Here is a 6090-nt window from a genome sequence, read left to right as displayed (position 1 = left end):
AATCCCCATTAACAACTCATAAGAAGCCATAATGTCAATGTCCAGAAGGAGCTTCAAAGCCAGATAATCTAGAGAGAAAGAATATGTGTTACTTTCCTTAGTGTGGCAAATTCAATATTAACAAATTTCACCTTTACTCATATTTGCAAAATCTTACTTCATATTATTGGATATGCAAATATTGATTCAAATTACTCTGAAAGCATAAACTGGCTCTCTTCCAAGTATATATGATTTGCTAGCATTTGATTTAAGATATGTGGATGCATATTTATGAATGACATTTTTCTAAACATAGGCTACACAGTGGCAAAAATGGCCCCAATAATTCACTTCCTTTTCCCACTCTGTAGTTTAAATATTGTAAAGGGAGTGAGTAGGGGAATGGGTAAGTGGGTGATGGGCATTAAGGAGGGCTTGTGATGTGATAAGCACTGGGTGTTATATGCAACTAATGAATCATTAAACACTGCATCAAAAACTAATGATGTACTATACGTTGGCTATTGAATTTAAGTAGAAATAAATAAATAATAAACAAACTGTTCTCTACTGATTCATCATAAAAAAATAAATATTTTAGATTATATGCCAACTTTTAAACAATCTGGAGCTTTTGTTTCTCTTTAAAAACTAGAAAATGCGGGAAGGAGTTAAGATGGCGGAGAAGTAGGGGACCCCTTTTTCAGCTGGTCCCCTGAGTCGAGCTGGATAGGTACCAGACCAGCCTGAACATCCATGGAATCAGCCTGAGACGCAGGAAGATACATCTGGATCTCTACAAACGAACATCTCCAGCGCTGAGTATTGAGGTACGAAGCGGGGAGCCATGAAACCGTGCACAGATATCGGAAGATAAACGGAAGGGGGAGGGAGCCGCCGCGTTTGGGTGCCAGGAAGCGGTAGCCACCTGCACGGGGGAGCGGGTGGACTCGCGGACGGCACCGCGAGAGAACAGACTGAGACCATGAGCCTGGAACGTGCGCCACCAGACTGAGGGCCGCCGGAGGAGCATCGGAGCGCATGGGGGTGGCTGGCGGCTGGCGGTATTAGAAACACAAAGGACAGAGACACACCGGCCCTGGAAGTGAGGGCTGGGACGCCGGGTGTGGGCGCACATCCTGGGTCGCTGCAGGGTTGAGCAGCACCAACAGAAACAGAGTTAAAGTGGCCAGAACGTCAGTGGAGACGGTCCGCGATCCCTCTGTTCTGAGACAGAGGCTGAGATTCGGCCACTGCTGCTCTGACTCTCAGAAGAGGCACAGCAAACCGCCAGGGAAAGCCGCCAGAGAACAAAAGCCTGGAAATACCGACTCACAGGGTGCCCAACCCCATCCCCCCTCTCAGGGGACACAGAGACTCTACTCAAACAGGGTTGCCTGAGTATTCTGTGGCCTCTGCCACAGAACTAATGGATATGGATATAACCAAATTATCAGAAATGGAATTCAGAGTAACAATGGTCAAGATGATGTGCAGACTTGAAAAAAGTATTAACGAAAATGTTAATGAGAATATAGAAACTCTAAGGGCGAAATGAGAGCGAATCTGGCAGAAATTAAAAATTCTATGAGCCAAATGCAGCCAAAACTAGAAGCTCTGGCGGCCAGGGTCAATGAGGCAGAAGAAGGTATCAGTGAATTGGAGGATGGGTTAGTAGAAGAAAAAACTAAAATAGAATCTGGGCTCAAAAAAATCCACGCACAGGAATGTAGGTTAAGGGAGATTACTGACTCAATGAAACGTTCCAATGTCAGAATCATCGGCATTCCCGAAGGGGTGGAGAAAAACAGAGGTCTAGAAGAGATATTTGAACAAATTGTAGCTGAAAACTTCCCTAATCTAGCAAGGGAAACAAACATTCGTGTCCAAGAGGCAGAAAGGACCCCTCCCAAGCTCAACCACAACAAACCTACACCACGTCACGTCATAGTGCAATTCGCAAATATTAGATCCAAGGATACAGTATTGAAATCGGCCAGGGCAAAGAAATTTCTCATGTACCAAGGCAAAGATATCAGAATTACATCAGATCTGTCTACACAGACCTGGAATGAGAGAAAGGGTTGGGGGGGGGCATTTTTAAAGTTCTTTCAGAGAAAAACATGCAGCCAAGGATCCTTTATCCAGCAAGGCTGTCATTCAGAATTGATGGAGAGATAAAGACCTTCCAGAATCACCAGTCATTGACCACACGTAACCAGCCCTGTCAGGAGATAAGGGGAGTTCTATAGTAAAAGCCCCGCAGGATACAGAACAGAAAGTCACAATGTTAGAAACAAAGACTTTACTGGCAACATGGCATTATTAAAATCATATCTCTCAATAATCAGTCTCAATGTAAATGGCCTAAATGCTCCCATGAAACACCACAGGGTTGCAGATTGGATAGTAAGACATGACCCATCCATTTGCTGTCTACAAGGGACTCATTTTGAACCTAAAGATACATTCAGACTGAAAGTAAAGGGATGGAATACCATCTTTCACGCCAATGGACCTCAAGCAAAAGAAAGTCAGTAGCACCTCATATCAGACAGAATGGATTTTAAACTAAAAGACTATAGCTAGAGACACAGACGCAATCTGTTCTTAAAGGGATGTATCCAACAAGTGGATATGACAATTAATATCTATGCTCTTCACCAGGGGAGCAGCAAGATACACAAGCCAACTCTTAACCAGAATAAAGAGACATATAGATAAAAATATGTTAATAGTAGGGGACCTCAACACTCCACTATCAGCAATAGAGAGAGCACTGGGGCAGAAAACCAACATAGAAACAAGAGCTTTGAATGCCATACTGACGCAGTTGACCTCATAGATATATGTGTGGTGAACACTACACCTCAGAAACAAAGAATACTCATATTCTATTCTAATGCCCATGGAACATTCTCAAGAATAGACCATGTTCTGGGACACAAAATAGTCTCAAATCCGATACCAAAAGACTGAAATTATCCCCTTGCATATTCTCAGACCACAACGCCTGAAATTGGAACTCAACCACAAGGAAAACTTGGAAGAAACTCGTAAACACTTGAGACTAAGAACCACTTGCTCAGGAATGATTTGATAAACCAGGAAATCAAAAATCAATTTAAACAATTTATGGAGACCGACAAGAATGAAAACACAACGGTCCAAAACCTATGGGATACTGCAAAGGCAGTCCTAAGGGGGAAATACATAGTCATCCAAGCCTCACTCAAAAGAATAGAAAGTCTAAAAATGCAGTTTTTATATTCTCACCTCAAGAAGCTGGAACAGCAACAGACAGGCCTAATCCACTCACACGAGGGAAAGCAGCTGACCAAGATTAGAGCAGAAATCAATGAATTAGAAACCAGAAGTACAGTAGAGCAGATCAACAGACTAGAAGCTGGTTCTTTGAGAGAATCAATAAATTGATGTAAAACTGCTGGGCAAGGCTTATCCAAAAGAATAGAGAAAGGACCCAAATTAATAAAATTATGAATGAAAAAGGAGAGGTCAAAACCAACACCAATGAAATTGGAAGGATTATTAGAAACTTTTATCAACATCTATATGCCAATAAATTAAGCAACCTGGAAGAGATGGAGGCCCTCCTGGAAACCTATAAACTACCAAGACTGAAACAGGAAGAAATTGATTTTTAAACAGGCCATCACTATGAAGAGATTGAGTCAGTGGATAAATAACCTTCCAAAACAAAACTCCAGGCCCGGACGGTTTTCCTGGGGGAATCTACCAAACATTCAAAGAAGAAATACCTATTCTCCTAAAAAGCTATTTCAAAAAAATAGAAACAGAAGGAAAGCTACCAAACTCATTCTATGAGGCCAATATTACCTTGGATCCCCAAACCAGGCAAAGACCCCATCAAAAAGGAGAGAATTACAGACTGATTTCCTAATGAATATGAACACCAAAATCCTCAACAAGATCCTGGCTAATAGAATCCAAATAGTACATTAAAAGGATTATCCATCACGACCAAAGTGGATTCATACCTGGGATGCAAGCGTGGCTCAACATTCGCAAATCGATCAGTGTGATACACATCATATCAACAAGAAAAGACCTGTGGAACCATATGATCCTCAATTGATGCAGAAAAAGCATTTTGTCAAAAATACAAAAAGACTTTCGATTAAAAATTCTTCAGAGTGTAGGGAATAGAGGGTACATTTCAATCTCATAAAAAGCCATCTATGAAAAAAGCCTACTGCAAATATTATATTCTCAAATGGGGAAAAGCTGGAAGCCTTTCCTTAAGATCAGGAACACGACAAGGATGCCCACTTCCAATTATTATTCACAATGATAGTACTGAAGTGCAACAGCAATCAGACAACAAAAAGGGATACAAAGGTATCCAAATCGGCAAAGAAGTCAAAATGTCTCTCTTCTAGTAGAGACAAGGATACTATATGGAAACCCAAAAGAATCCACTCCCAAACTATTAGAAGTTATAGAGCAATTCAGTAATGTAAGTGGAGATACAAAATCAATGCCGAAATCAGTTGCATTTCTATACACGAATAATGAGACTGAAGAAAGAGAAATTAGGAATCCACATCCCATTTAGCAATAGCACCAAAAACCATACATTACCTTGGAATTAACGTAACTAGAGACGTAAAGGACCGCCCATATATTCTAGAAACTATAAATCACTCTTGAAAGACATTGAGGAAGACAAAAAGATGGAAAAAAATATTCCATACTCACGGATCGGAAGAATTAACATAGTTAAAATGTCCATGCTACCCAGAGCAATCTATTCTCAATGCTATCCCGATCAAAATGTCACCGAGGACATTTTTCAAAAAGAACTGGAACCAATAGTCCTTAAATTTGTATGGAACCAGAAAGGCCCCTCACCTCTCCAAGGAACTGTTGAAAAGGAAAACAGTTGTAGTATCACAATGCCGGATTGAGCTGTACTAAAGCTGTGATCACAAAGACAGCATGATACTGGCACAAAACAGACACACACCAATGGAACAGAATAGAGAACCCAGAAATGGACCCTCGGCTCTTTTGGGCAACTAATCTTTGATGAAGCAGGAAAACATCGAAAGACAGTCTCTTCAATAAATGGTATGGGGAAAAATTGGACAGCTACATGCAAAAGAATGTAAAACTTGACCAACTCACACCATACACAAAAATAACCTTAAATGGATGAAAGACCTTGATGTGAGACAGAATCCATCAAAATCCTAGAGGAGAACATAGCAGCACCTATACATTATCGTTGCCAAAGCAACCTTTTCATGACACATCTCCAAAGGCAAGAGTAAAGATAAATTGAACTTGTGGACTTCATCAAGATAAAGTTTGCACAGCCAAGGAAACAAATAAAACTAGCAGGCAGCCCACGGAATGGGAGAATATATTTGCAAAGGATGCTACAGATAAAAGACTTGTATCCAAGATCTACAAAGAACTTCTCAAACTCAATACGCAAGAAACAAATAAATCATAAAAATGGGCAGAAGATTGGCGAACAGACACACTTTTCCAATGAAGACATACAAATGGCTAACAGACACATGAAAATGTTCAAAATCACTAGCCATCAGGGAAATTCAAATCAAAACCACACTAAGATACCACCTACGCCAGTTAGAACGGCAAAATTGACAAGGCAAGAAACCACACTGCTTGAGAGGATGTGGAGAAAGGATCCCTCCCTACATTGGTGGAATGCAAGTTGGTACAGCCACTCTGGAAAACAGTGTGGAGGTCCCTTTAAAAAGTTAAAATTGAGCTACCGTATGATCCAGCCATTGCACTATTGGGTATTTACCCCAAAGATACAGACGTGGTGAAGAGAAGGGCCATATGCACCCTCCCAATGCTCATAGCAGCAATGTCCACAATAGCCAAATCGTGGAAGGAACCGAGCTGCTCCTTCAACAGATGACTGATTAAGAAGTTGTGGTCCATATATACAATGGAATATTACTCAGCTATCAGAAAGAAAGAGTTCTCAACATTTGCTGCAACATGGATCAGTGGGACTGAGGAGATAATGCTAAGTGAAATAAGTCAGTCAAGTAGGAAAGACAATTATCATATGATTTTTCTCGT

The sequence above is a fragment of the Ursus maritimus genome, unplaced genomic scaffold, assembly GCF_017311325.1.
Source record: "Ursus maritimus isolate PB19 unplaced genomic scaffold, ASM1731132v1 scaffold_19, whole genome shotgun sequence".
Classification (NCBI taxonomy): Eukaryota; Metazoa; Chordata; class Mammalia; order Carnivora; family Ursidae; genus Ursus; species Ursus maritimus.
Note: the sequence above shows the minus strand (reverse complement) of the source record.